Source organism: Musa acuminata, chromosome BXJ3-7 (assembly GCF_036884655.1).
Source record: "Musa acuminata AAA Group cultivar baxijiao chromosome BXJ3-7, Cavendish_Baxijiao_AAA, whole genome shotgun sequence".
In the NCBI taxonomy this organism is placed as follows: Eukaryota; Viridiplantae; Streptophyta; class Magnoliopsida; order Zingiberales; family Musaceae; genus Musa; species Musa acuminata.
Window position 1 is genome coordinate 25,713,982 of NC_088355.1, and position 15,346 is coordinate 25,729,327.

Genomic DNA, 15,346 nt, shown 5'->3' on the forward strand with positions numbered 1-15,346 from the left:
AAACCTTTCGATCATCAGGGTAATTTAAAGCATCAAATATTTTCTCTATCTGCATCATCCATCGTTCTGCCACCATTGGATCAGACTCACCACTAAAACTGGGAGGACTAAGCTTCTTAAACTGTTCAATTCCCAACCCCGTCTGGTTTGATGTCCCTGTTCCATCATTTCTTCCATGTAGGATAGGTTGTTGTTATTGTTGCATCACTTGTGCCATAGTCTCCAAAGTCCACATGATACCACTCAATTGATCAGCAGTAGATGCAACAGGAGAACCAGATGATCTCGTCATCCTTGCTTCCTAAAACATCAAAGGAAAATTTCTTTGATTAATCTCTAAATGAATAGTCAATAAACCTCAAAATATATATATATATATATATATATTTTTTTTTTCATCAAGTACACAAAAAAAGAAAAAAAAATATTCTTAGTGATTCTCAAATCATGCTCTGATACCACCTGTGTCACGCCCCTCAAAATATCGACAATATTTAAAATTTTCATCATAACTAACCCAGGATCCAAACACACATTTGAGGTCACTAAGAAAACATTCAAATCAAAATTTCACCTTTATGGTCTACAAATTCATAACCCTGTGCAATTCATAAACATACCACACATCACTCGATAATTCATACAATCTGAACTCAACTCATCAAAATAATAACCACAACATAAATTCACAAGTGGGGAAGTCTATGCAGTCACCAAACCAACGATTACCATAAGATCATATCATTACATGAATTTAACTTAACATTCCAAAATCCTATACATGAGGGATCCTTTATCTTACACAAAATCCACAGGTTTAGATTCATCGTCACATTTCATAAGATGCAGAGTATCTTATACAACAAATACACATATGCTAACAAAGATCTGCCCAAAATCTTCTAAACTTTCCACCGCCTCAGCCCAATCTTAATATTTAAGTAAGCAATACGCTATCCTGAAAAATTTATCAACAAACGGGGTGAGCATAAAGAGCTCAGCAAGTGACTAACATATCTATATCAAAATAGTACAATTTCCAAAGAGATACAGTTTCAAAATACAAGGCAGAATATACGATTTCATAGACATAATATCATTAGGAGCTGAAACACAATTGTCCTTTCAATCTTACATATTTGGTTCCTGACAGATGGGGCATAGAGTAATTGGAGCATATCAGTAACAAAGGAAACATATCGGAGCTTATCAATGGCATATAAAATGTTCCGAAGCATATCAACGGCATATGGAACATTTCGAAGCAAAATCATCAATGAATGAAGCATTTCAGAGCATATAAAAAACAAATATCGTACAGAAGCTTAAACGTCATCCTTGACATTGCAATCATATCATTCTTATCCAGAGCATGAACAGAAACAACTCACTAAAACTCTGGATGTCATATCAAACATATAGAAGGTGTAGTGGGATCTCAATCAGAATGTGATTCATCCATTTCTGAATGACCACCTGACAAAAGTCTCCCACGTCTGGGAGCTCCATCCACCCACGTCTAGGTGAAGTCAAAGGGGGCCGGCAGAGCATCGCAGGTTCTAAGCACATACCCTTTACCATTTCTGGCAAAGGTCCAGAATATCCCACAGAGCGGGCAATAAGCACATACCCTTTACCATTTCTGGCAAAGGTCCAGACAATCCCACACACCAGAGTACAAGAGGGCATTTTTAACAATAAGTAGCATATATCGGAAGCACACGCGGAACAACAAAACGTACATGTGCCTTTTCAAGACAATATGATGCAAGGAACAAATCTCTCACAAATGTATTCATATTAGGAATGAAATAGAAGCAAGAGTATACAGGGAATCCAAGCAATCATATTTAGCTCAATTCAAATAAGAAGGTTAGAAGAATTCAATATCCAAAGGAATGAAACAGAATACGCGAAATCGACCAAAGCTCGATTTCTGACAGAATTTCAATGGCACATAGAACAAATACTTCAGATTATCAATTATACTCCAATACCATTAATAAAGCTGTCATGAAAGATATATCAACCTATTTTCTGTTGAAACAAGTTTCGTACGAATCAGAGTTTCCAACAAGGAGTTACCTTTGATTTGGTAACCCAAGGTCAAAACACAATCACTATTTTGCAGAATACATAGGGTCGGATTCAACAGATACTAGGGTAGGCATTTGGATTCTAAAATTTTCAAACTATATGTCAAAAGAAATATTTTCAAGTCTAGTTTCAAATAAAATCAGTTTTGTACAAATCAGAATATCCAACAGGGAGTTATAGGCATTTCAGTATCAAAAGGTCATAAATCTTAATCCCTGATTTGCAGCGTTCATAGACTCATTTGCAACAGACGTTTGGGTAAGTATTCGGTATTCAAAATCTTCAAAATTTGTATCAAAAGAAAGATATAAGAGTCTAATTTCAAACAAACTAGTCCTGTTCAAATCTGCATTTCTTACTAAAAATTATAGCTGGAATCGTATATAGGGGTCAGTTTACCGAAAAATTTCAGAATCGATGGTTCTTTGCCCAAGGAGAGAACATATCGGTTTCTAAATAGAAATCCTTCAGTTTATTTTGAATCAATATAAAACAGAGACTAAAAATTCGTTAGGATGGGGTTAGAACACTTGCCTTTGAGAATTTTGACCCCCAATTGAGAAGATTGAGTAAGAAACCTCAAAGCCCCAATTTTTCTTCTTCTTCCCCCTTTCTTTTCTCTTCTTCTTTCTTTCTTTCTCTGTTCTTCCACACAGCAGCTGCCTTCTCTGGTTCCTTAAGAATGAAGGCAGAGAGGCTTAGGCGGTGGGATTTGTTATTTTGTACATTTTGCAGTTTAGTCCTTGTTTTTATTATATTCATGATTAGGTCCTCAGGGTTTACATATAGGTCCTCAGATTTTTTTTTGAACAAATCTCCCAAATCTTAAAAATAAGTTACCTCTAATTCATACTCTATTTATTTTGTCAATTTAAAATAGATGCTTAAATTATCACTAGAAATTTATACGAACATTCGGAAACGAGGGATGTTACAGCAGGAGCATCAACGAGGGTTCATCGGATGATCGACGAAAGTTCACCGGAAGCTCACCGGGAGAAGCGATTGACGCACCGGAGCAAGTTGCAATAATTGTCTTAGGGAATATCGTAGGTAGCACAATGATTAAGTTGGAAATGGGAGGTGATCCCATTAACTTAATCTTGGGGCAATTGGGCCCTTGAAAAACCCAAATTAGGCCGAATGGATCAACCCATTCGGACCCTGATTTCTACTGGGAGGTGCAACCGCCCCAGCCAGGAGGTGGCACCGCTTGGGCTAAGTCTCCGAGCGAGACTAGGCGGTGCAACCGCCCCAGCTAGGAGGTGGCACCGCTTGGGCTCAGTCTCCGAGCGAGACTGGGCAGTGCAACCTCCCCTGACAGGAGGTGCCACCGCCTGAGCTCGGTCTTCGAGCTCTAGCAGGAGGTTCAACCGCCTCAGTCAAGCGGTGGCACCGCCTAACCTCAATCTTCGAGCTCTGGCAGGAGGTGCAACCGCCCCTGACAGAGGTGGCACCGCCTAGAGGCTTAGTCTTCGAGCTCTACTAGGCGGTGCAACCGCTCCAATCAGGAGGTGCAACCGCCTGATCCCGGAATTCCGGGAATTGACAGTTTTGAGCTCTAAAGTTGAACTGGGTTGGGGCCTATAAATACCCCACCCATTCAGCACTGAAAAAGCACTGAACACACACCGAAATCTTGATCTTGTTCTGTGATTTTTAGAGTTCAAAATTGTTGTAAAGGTCAAAAGTTCTTCTTCCTCTTTTCTTCCAAGTTCTGAGCTGTAAAAGAGAGGAGAGAAAATTCTGTAAGGGTTGTCTCCTAAGCCTGTCAAAAGGAGTGAAACTGTAAAAGGGTGGTTGGCCTTCGCCTATTGAAGGAAGGCCTCTAGTTGACGTCGGTGACCTCATCGGTGGAGGAAGCCAAAAGTGGAGTAGGTCAAGATTGACCGAACCACTCTAAATCTCGGTTTCCATTTACTTTGAGCATATTATTTTTACTGCAAACCTCCTCTAAAGCTTACTGCTTTCTACGCATATACGATTGGGTTTCAAGCTTTGCACTTTCCGAATTAGCGTTTAAACGTAAATCTATTTTTTTGTACGATCATCATATTTCAGTTTGCGTTTATATTTTGATTTCTATCATAACTGCAAACTGCCTTTATATCCTTGCTTAAACTGCATCTCGCCTAATCAAGTGATTTACGAATCAGCATTTAGACGTAAATCAGCTTCTTCGTACGAACGTCGTATTTCAGTTTGCGCTTATATTCTGGTTTTCATCATAACTGCAAACTGCCTTCATAGATTGATTTTAACGTCATCTCGCTTGATCTTAAGTTAAAGTAATCTTAGAATCGGCTTTCACACCGAAATTGTTTTTTATCGTTCGAACGCAGTTTTTATCGTTGAAAGATTTCCGCTGCACTAATTCACCCCCCCCCCCTCTTAGTGCTCTTGATCCTAACAATTAGTATCAAAGCCCGGTATTTCCCATTTCGGATTTACACCCGAGAGAAATGGCTCTTCATGGCTTTCAAGAGGGCTTATCGGTCTTTGTCCACCGTTGTTTAACGGATTGGACTACACTTATTGGAAAACTCGAATAAGAGTTTTCTTGATTTCTATGAATTTAGATTTATGGAATATCGTTGAAAACGGTTTTCAACTTCCCTCTAAACCGATGAATGAATGGTCGGATTTGGAGAAGAAGTATTTTTCTTTAAACGCAAAGGCTATGAATGCCTTATTTTGCGCTTTGGACAAAAATGAGTTCAATCGGATTTCTACGTGTGAAAAGACTTTTGACATTTGGCGAACAGTTGAAATCACGCATGAGGGAACTAGTAGAGTCAAAGACTCGAAAGTTAACATTTTATTGCATGATTTTGAACTTTCTCGAATGCAACCAAGCGAGACTATAGGTGACATGTACACCCGTTTCACGGATGTCGTCAATAGTTTAAGAGCTCTTGGAAAATGTTTTTCGGATTTTGAACTCGTAAACAAGATTTTGCGTTCTATTTCTAAGAAGTGGGATTCAAAAGTAACTGCAATACAAGAAGCTAAAAACTTAAACAACTTACCACTTGAAGAACTAATTGGTTCTTTGATGACATATGAAATGATGCCCAATGCACATGATGAACATGATGAACAAAATCACCTTCCAAAGAATAGGAAGGATTTTAAACTTCGGACAAATGAATACCACTTGAGCAATGACTCAAGTGATGAGGACCATGATGAACTTGAACTTCGAACACTAAATCTTAATAAGTTTATTAAACAAAAATATAAAATAAACAATAAATTTGTACGAAGAAAGAGGCCAAAGAAGAAAAACATAAAGTGGGATGAATCGAGCTCCTCCGAAGACGTGGAGAAAATCAAGAAAGGCGAGATGGCAAACTACACCTTAACGACATTCAACGACGAGGTAATCAAAACCCCCTTAATTTATTTCGAAATTACATGATGCTCTTCATAATACATTTTCTTTTTTAGTATAGAATTAATTTTCTTGAAAATTACATGTTTAAAAAAAAAATTATATGATGAAAATGCAAAATTTATGATCATGTTAGTAGTTCTGAAAATAATCATGAAAAATACATCTTTTATGATAAACAAACAAAATGATTTTGATTGAAAATATGAAATCATGCTTGATGATATAATACAATGATTTTATTCTATGCATGAGATTTTAAAAAATCGTGTTTATTGGTTTTATAATTATGGATGATAAATATTGCGATTTTTGATTTTCACGGTAATGAAAGTGCCTCATTGATCTTTGTCATAATAAAACTTGCACTTTTGATTTTAAAACATGCTACATGTTTGGCATAGATGAAATAAAATCATATGAATTAAAACAACTAAAAAGAGAAAAGTATTTTTCTTGAAAATTTATTTTTCTCTACCTTATTGACTTTTTCACTAAGAGATTAATAAAATTATCTATGCCATTTTGAATCTCTTGAAAGTAATGTTGAGATTTTGATGATTTGAATTTAATGGGTTTTATCGAAATCATGATCTTAATTTCCCATGATTTATAACTTGAAATCATTTATGAATCAAGATCACCTACTTTGTGTTCTTATTGAAATTTATTGAAATGAATGGTGATTTTTTGGAATTATAACATGAGAATTCTTTTTATAAATCAAAATAACTTTCTATGATTCTTTCTTTTTGCTATTTGAGTTATCTAAAAAGAATCATAATATGTCTCTTAATACTCATAATTTGTCTACATGATTCGTAAATCTCATTACCAATTCTTCTTGATATTCCTTATGTGATGATATGAATACATGAAATATTCATTAATTTATTTTGATGTATACAAATGAAAAGTTATGATCATGCATGGTAGGATATAATTTGACAAAATTGATACCATTATGATATGAAGCATTTATGATATGCAATGATGCATGCAATACTTGAGCTTTTTAATTATGATGTGATGTATTGCATATGATGTAAATCATGATTTAAAATGCTATGAGTTGTTACTAAAATGATGTATTATAAATGTTGATTTAATGTCATGAATACTCTAAATGATGAATGTTTGGTATCATGATCAAAATGTTGATAAATAGTTAAAAATTTAAGTATCATGTATAATATGCTCATAATATTGATTGATTTATTCAGTATCATGCATGAATGAAATATAAGGTTTTTGAAGTTGTGCATATTCGAATTTGAAAATATAATGATGCACAAATAAGAAATGATTACTTACCTTTGTCATGATTTAGAAATTGATGTAAAAGGTTCTTCCCTTCTTTTTGCCAATGACATAGGTGGAGAAAGAGTTGCTAATGTGCATATCTCAAAGAGAAAATTGCTAGCTTGCGTGTCTTAAAATGTTGAAAATTTTTTGCTAGCTTGTATATTGTAAACTTGCTATCGTACTACCATGATGATGAGCATGTCTTATCTTCATGATTGTATTTGAAAAACTATGGCAAATATATGTCCAAATGATTGAACTAATTTTCGGACTTTCTTGATTGAATGATCAAATCACTCGATTGCCATGATGATTTTACACAATTGCATGCCCTAATAATAGGTTGGAAATTATGTGCTTTGGATACAAAAATTTTCATGATAATAAGCATGTTTTGTCCTCATGATTGTATTTGAAAATCAATAGTATAGCCTTGTCCGAATGCATGAAAGTGTTAATTTCATTTTCGGATTCTCTTAACTATTGGTATCCTAATAATTGGATTTTCGAATTATCCTCTTCCAGACTTAATAAGCAAATGTCATATCAAGTTTAATTCATATCATTGATTTTTGACATATGGAATCAACTAGCAAATACATCTCTCAAACACTTATTATGTGAACAATATTTTGTTTTGACAAATGTATTTGATGAAATGATTCCTGCTTATAAATTACTTCTTGAAAAAGGAAGTCATTTTTACGTACAAGGATTTGATTCACATACATATCTTGATACTTGTAAAAATTAAGCATGCTTTAATATCTTATCAATTTTAACTTCATTCGAGTAAGCTCAGAAATAGCTTTCCTCCTTCATGTAAAAAGAAAATAACAAATAAAATGGAAGAAGTTTTCAAAGCTATCTCTATGTCATGTTTTCCTTGAGATGTTTGAATATTTGGTATCTTATCACTCTTTGTTGAAAAATGACATGAACCTGCTTATGGCATCACACTTATATTTAAAATTTGCTTATATCGTTCTCCTTTTTGTTGACAACAAAGGGGGAGAAATATTTGAATTGATGCTATGATTGCCATATTTGCTCTATGCCATGGTTGCATTATAATAATATATCAAGAACTAGCATCGCAACTTTACTTATTGATATCTTGCCATGTGATGAAATGCTACAATTGATAAACACTTGAAATGTTTGCGTTACGATATCAAAAGCTTACATTGCAATCTTACATGTTGATATCATACCATTTGATAATAGTAAACTTGCATGATGATAAAACTTGATATTATGTTTTTCATGCAATAAGTTAAACTAATATTCCAAACACAAGAATAGTTGGACTTCTCCTTTTTGTTGATGACAAAGGGGGAGAAGTATGATGTTATGCATAAGTTTATGCATAAGTTCATGATGACGTGTTGAAAGTATTCATGATGAATATTGCAATGACTTGAATTTAGTTTGAATTCAAAGTTCTATCAATATGGCATATTGATAGGGGGAGTTTGTTTAAACTCCGGGAGTTAAGTTAAACTCCATCATCAAGTGGTTGTCATCATCAAAAAGGGGGAGATTGTTGAATCTCGTATTTTGATGATGAAACTACTTGATATATGTTTATGATTTAATATGCATTTTCAGTGACGCAGGATGCTTCGATCAGGATGAGACAATTAAAGCAGGAAAATAATGTTGTACCGGAGGAACATGTCAGAAGATTGGATGTCGGGCCGGTGGATCGGTCAACATATCAACAGAAGGCTTCGGGCCGTGGACTCGGGCATCGGGCCAAGAAGAGTGGGTATTGTGCCAAGGATATCGGAGTTACGGAGTCAACTCGCCGATTGGGCAATAGGCTGCAAGAGAGGACGATGCGCCGAAGAATCAGATGAAGCGTCAAGGGACCAATGACATGCCGGACAACTTGGTTAATTGCTTAGGATTCATTGTCTCGATCGAAGTTTTGTTTTAAGTGTGCAGGATTAACTACGATGGAAGAAATACATGCAGCAGGAGTTGCGCCGGAGTCAAGACAATGATCACGTTGGGAGTTCGAGAGTTCTATGGAAGTTCGGACAGTCGTCGGAAGTTATGCGGGAACAAATCCGAGAAGTCCATGAGCTTGCCAAAGAAGCTCGTCGGAACTCGCCAAGTGGATTGTCGCAAGTCCAGGAGTTTGCCGGAAGTCCGTAGGAGCATCATCGAGGGTTCATCGGATGATCGACGAAAGTTCGCCGAAAGCTCGCCAGGAGAAGCGATTGACGCACCGGAGCAAGTTGCAGTAAATGTCTTAGGGAATATCGAAGTTAGTACAATGATTAAGTTGGAAATGGGAGGTGATCCCATTAACTTAATCTTGGGGCAATTGGGCCCCTGAAAAACCCAAATTGGGCCGAATGGATCAACCCATTCGGACCTTGATTTCTACTGGGAGGTGCAACCGCCCGAGCCAGGAGGTGGCACCGCCTGGGCTTAGTCTGCGAGCGAGACTAGGCGGTGCAACCGCCCCAGCCAGGAGGTGGCACCGCCTGGGCTCAGTCTCCGAGCGAGACTGGGCGGTGCAACCTCCCCGGATAGGAGGTGGCACTGCTTGAGGTCGGTCTTCGAGCTCTGGCAGGAGGTGCAACCGCCTCAGTCAGGCGGTGGCACCGCCTTAGCTTGGTCTTCGAGCGCTGGCTGGAGGTGCAACCGCCCTTGACAAAGGTGGCACCGCCCAAAGGCTTAGTCTTCGAGCTCTGCCAGGCGGTGCAACCACTCCAATCAGGAGGTGCAACCGCTTGATCCCGGAATTCCGGGAATTGACAATTTTGAGCTCCAAATTTGAACTGGATTGGGGCCTATAAATACCCCACCCATTCAGCACTGAAAAAGCACTGAACACACACCGAAATCTTGATCTTGTTCTGTGATTTTTAGAGCTCAAAATTGTTGTAAATGCCAAAAGTTCTTCTTCCTCTTTTCTTCCAAGTTCTGAGCTCTAAAAGAGAGGAGAGAAAATTCTGTAAGGGTTGTCTCCTAAGCCCGTCAAAAGGAGTGAAACTGTAAAAGGGTGGTTGGCCTTCGCTTATTGAATGAAGGCCTCTAGTTGATGTCGGTGACCTCGTCGGTGGAGGAAGCCAAAAGTGGAGTAGGTCAAGATTGACCGAACTACTCTAAATCTCGGTTTGCATTTACTTTGAGCATATTATCTTTACTGCAAACCTCCTCTAAAGCTTACAGCTTTCTGTGCATATACGATCGGGTTTCAAGCTTTGCACTTTCCGAATCAGCGTTTAAACGTAAATCTATTTTTTCATACGATCATCATATTTCAGTTTGCATTTACGTTTTGATTTCTATCATAACTGCAAACTACCTTTATATCCTTGCTTATTCTGCATCTCGCCTAATCAAGTGATTTACGAATCATCATTTAGATGTAAATCAACTTCTTCGTACGAACGTCGTATTTCAGTTTGCGCTTATATTCTGGTTTTCATCATAACTGCAAACTGCCTTCATAGATTGATTTTAACGTCATCTCTCTTGATCTTAAGTTAAAGTAATCTTAGAATCGGCTTTCACACCGAAATTGTTTTTTATCGTTCGAACGCAGTTTTTATCGTTGAAAGATTTCCGATGCGCTTATATTCAGAATTCCGGGATCAGGTGGTTGCACCTCCTGACTGGAGCGTTTGCACCGCCTGGCAGAGCTCGAAGACTGAGCCTCTGGGTGGTGCCATCTCCTGTCAGGGGTGGTTGCACCTCCAGCCATAGCTCAAAGATCGAGCTCAGGCGGTGCAACCTCCTGATAGAGGCGGTTGCACCGCTCAGCCAGTGCTCGGAGACCGAGCCCAGGCGGTGCCACCTCCTGTCAGGGGAGGTTGCACCGCCCAATCTCGCTCGGAGACTGAGCCCAGGCGGTGGCACCGCCTGGCTAGAGCGGTTGCACCTCCCAGTCTCACTCGGAGACTGAGCCGAGGCGGTGCCACCGCCTGGCTAGAGCGGTTGCACCTCCCAGTCTCACTCGGAGACTGAGCCGAGGCGGTGCAACCTCCTACCTTGGGTGGTTCAACCGCTTGGCAGAAATCAGGGTCCGAATGGGTTGATCCATTCGGCCCAATTTGGAGTTTTCAGGGGCCCAATTGCCCCAAGATTAAGTTAATGGGATCACCTCTCATTTCTAACTTAACCATTGTGCTAACTACGATATTTCTTAAGACATTTACTGCAACTTGCTCCGGTGCATCAATCGCTTCTTCCGACGAGCTTCCGGCGAACTTCCGTCGATCATCCGATGAACCCTCGGTGATGCTCCTGCGGACTTCCGGCAAACTCCTGGACTTGCAACGATCCACTTGGCTTGTTCCGACGAGCTTCTTTGGCAAGCTCATGGACTTCTCGGATTTGTTCCTGCAGAACCTCCGATGACTGTCTGAACTTCCATCGAACTCTCGAACTCCCAATGTGATCATTGTCTTGACTTCGGCGTAACTCCTGCTACGTTTCTTACTTTTATCATAGTTAATCCTGCACACTTATCTCAACATATGGATTAGATAACAAATGACAATTGACTTCATCTTCAAAATCCAAGATTCAACAAGGTCATGTTTACCAAAACAAAAAAAAAGATTAGAAATTAATCAAAATGTGATAACAAGAGGGTCAAGACATCATCGATTTGAAAAGGGATGTCACCACAAAAGATTCAATCCTGTATACGATGCGAGTTAAATTATGAAATAAGTTTATATTTGTAGGTGATTGGAGCCTATTTTGCTTGTGGAAGTTTGGATCATAAAATAAAAGACTGCCCTTTGAACAAGAAGAAAGAATCACTACCTCATAAATCATCAGCCCATTTCAAAGTGTATGTTATCACAGAATATGATTCTAAAGCTTCTGAATTAGTGGTCGAAGGTACTATTCATGTTTATGAAAGAATGCAAATATTTGTTTGACCATGTGTCTCATCTATGATTTGATTCGTAATATTTTGCTCATCATATGGGCATTCAACCTGAACCACTGGATTATATGCTATATGTAAATACGACCATTGGGGATTGTTTGATAACAAACTCGATCTGGTCATCTTATTTGATTTCTATTGGAGAACACGAACTTGCTGATTTGGTTCTCCTAGATATTTGGAGTTTTGATATTATACTAAGTATGGATTGACTATCTTCCAATCATACTAGTATAGATTGTTATACAAAATGATCACTTTTTGCATACTAGATCATCCCATCTTTTTTTTTTAGAGTATTGGACATGATTTACCTCCTTGCCAGATGTATTTCCAGATGACTTGCCTGATTTACCTCCAGATAGAGAGGGTGAATTTACTATTGATTTGGTCCCTGAGACAACCCCAATATCTAAGCCTCGAGCTAGAGGAATTGAAAAAGTAACTATAAGAACTATTAAATAAGGGTTTCATTCGACCTAGTGTTTTACCATGGGGTGCTCCAGTGCTATTAGTTAAAAAGAAGGATGGAACATTAAGGCTTTGTATTGATTATAGACAATTGAATCTGATGACCATAAAAAACAAGTATCCCCTACCTAGAATTGATGATTTATTTGATCAATTGCAGGGTGCATTAGTATTCTCCAAGATTGATTTAAGGTCATGTTACTATCAGTTGAAGATCATGGAGGAGGATATTCTAAAAACAGCTTTTAGAACTCGATATGGTCATTATGAATTCTTAGTGATGCCTTTTGGTTTAATTCATGTCCCTATAGTTTTTATGGAACTGATGAATAGGATATTTCAGCCATTCTTGGACGATTGTGTGATTGTATTCATTGATGACATATTAGTATATTCAAGGAGTAATCAGGAGCATGAGGAACACTTGAGAAATATATTATCCATACTAAGAGAAAAGAAGTTGTATGCAAAGTTCAGCAAATGTGAATTTTGGTTGAATTAAATTGCTTTCTTAGACCATGTAATTTCAGGGAAGGGTATATTTGTTGATCCAAAGAAAGTGGAAGTTTTTGTTAAGTGGGAAGTAACAACAAACGTGACAGAAGTTAGAAGCTTCTTGGGCATGGCAGGTTATTATAGGAGATTTGTGGAGGGATTTTCTTGAATCGCTCAACCTCTCACCAAACTCACTTAAAAGAATGTGAAATTTGTATGGGGTGATGATTACGAGCAAAGTTTTCAAGAGTTAAAAAGGAGATTGACTAGTGCCCCTATTCTCACTATTCCAAGTGGTGATGAGGGATTTATGGTTTACACTGATGCCTCAAGAAAGGGCCTTGGATGTGTTTTGATGCAAGAAGGGAAAGTGATTGCTTATGCTTCTAGACAACTAAAGAGTTATGAACTGAATTATCCAACTCATGATTTGGAATTGGCAGCAATTGTTTTTTGCTCTAAAGATTTGGAGGCATTACTTATATGGGCGAACATTTGAAATCTTTACTGATCATAAGAGTTTAAAGTATATTTTTACTTAAAAAGAGTTAAACATGAGGCAGCGGAGATGGATAGAACTTCTAAAGGATTATGATTGTACCATTCGTTATCACCCGGGTAAAGCTAATGTTGTAGCAGATGCCCTTAGTAGAAAACCTACAAGTTTTATGACGACCTTGGTTGTGAAGCAATGGAAGTTATTAGAAGAGAATTATGATTTGAATGTTATGAGAAAAGGGCAAGACTCCATGATATTAATGGCCTCCATCCAAGTGCAATCTGATCTCATTCAACAAATTAAAGAAGGACAACTACGAAATCGACGATTGATCTGCTTAAGGAATGAAGTAGAAAAGGGATTGAAACTGAATTTTCAAGTTTCAGAGGATGGCTTATTGAGATTTAGGGATAGAATATGTGTTCCAAATGACTCAGATATCAAAAAATCAAATCCTGAGGGAAGGTCATAATTCAAAGTACACCATGCATCCTGGTAGCACTAAGATGTATAGAGATCTCCAAAGTCATTATTGGTGGGAAGGCATGAAGAAGGAGATTGCAATATATGTTTCAAAGTGTTTGACTTATCAGCAAATCAAAGCAGACCACCAAAGACCTGGAGGTTTGTTGCAACCTTTAGATATTCCTAAATGGAAATGGAAATGTATTACCATGGACTTTATTTCAGGACTACCCTGAACTTCTAGAAAGCATGATGCAATTTGGGTTATCATTGATAGGTTAACGAAATCTGCACATTTCCTACCGATCAATATGACTTATTCTCTTGATAGTCTTGTATATTTATATATCAATGAAATAGTAAGACTTCATGGTGTTCCAAAGGAGATAATCTCTGATAGAGACTCCAGATTTCTATCTAGATTTTGGAGAAGGTTACAGAAATCTATTAGCACTAAAGTCAAGTTTAGCACTGCTTATCACCCTCAAACTGATGGTCAATCAGAAAGAACCATTCAAACACTTGAGGATTTGCTTCCAACCTATGTTATGGATTAGAAAGGTGAATGAGATAAAGATATTTCTCTTATTGAGTTCACTTTGTCGAATCTTGGATTTTGATGATGAAGTCAATTGTCAATTGTTATCTAATCTATATGTTGAGATAAATGTGCAGGATTAACTACGATGAAAGTAAGATATGCAGTAGGAGTTGCGCCAGAGTCAAGACAATAATCACGTTGGGAGTTCGAGAGTTCGACGGAAGTTCGGACAGTCGTCGGAGGTTCTGCGGGAACAAATCCGAGAAGTCCATGAGCTTGCCAAAGAAGCTCGTCGGAACTCGCCAAGTGGATCGTCGCAAGTCCAAGAGTTTACCGGAAGTCCGTAGGAGCATCACCGAGGGTTCATCGGATGATCGACGGAAGTTCGTCGGAAGCTCGCCGAAAGAAGCGATTGACGCACCGGAGCAAGTTGCAGTAAATGCCTTAGGAAATATCGTAGTTAGCACAATGAATAAGTTGGAAATGGGAGGTGATCCCAATAACTTAATCTTGGGGCAATTGGGCCCTTAAAAAACCCAAATTGGGTCGAATGAATCAACCCATTCGAACCCAGATTTCTGCTAGGCGGTTGAACCGCCCCAGCCAGGCGGTGGCACCGCCTGGGCTCCATCTCTGAGCGAGACTGGGTGGTGCAATCGCCCCTGACAGGAGGTGGCACCGCTTGAGCTCGGTCTTCGAGCTCTGGCAGGAGGTGCAACTGACTCAGCTAGGCGGTGGCACCGCCTGAGCTCAGTCTTCGAGCTCTGGCAGGAGGTGCAACCGCCCCTGACAAGAGGTGGCACCGCCTAGAGGCTCAGTCTTCGAGCTCTGCTAGGCGGTGCAACCGCCAGATCCCGAAATTCCGGGAATTGACAGTTTTGAGCTCGGAATTCAAACTGGGTTGGGGCCTATAAATACCCCACCCTTTCAGCACTGAATGGGCACTCAAATGCACCGAAATCCTGATCTTATTCTGTGATTTTTAGAGCTCAAAATTGTTGTAAAAGCCAAAAGTTCTTCTCCCTCTTTTCTTCCAAGTTCTAATCTTTAAAGAGAAGAGAGAAAATTCTGTAAGGGTTGTCTCCTAAGCCCGTCAAAAGGAGTAAAACTGTAAAAGGGTGGTTGGCCTTCGCCTATTGAAGGAAGGCCTCTAGT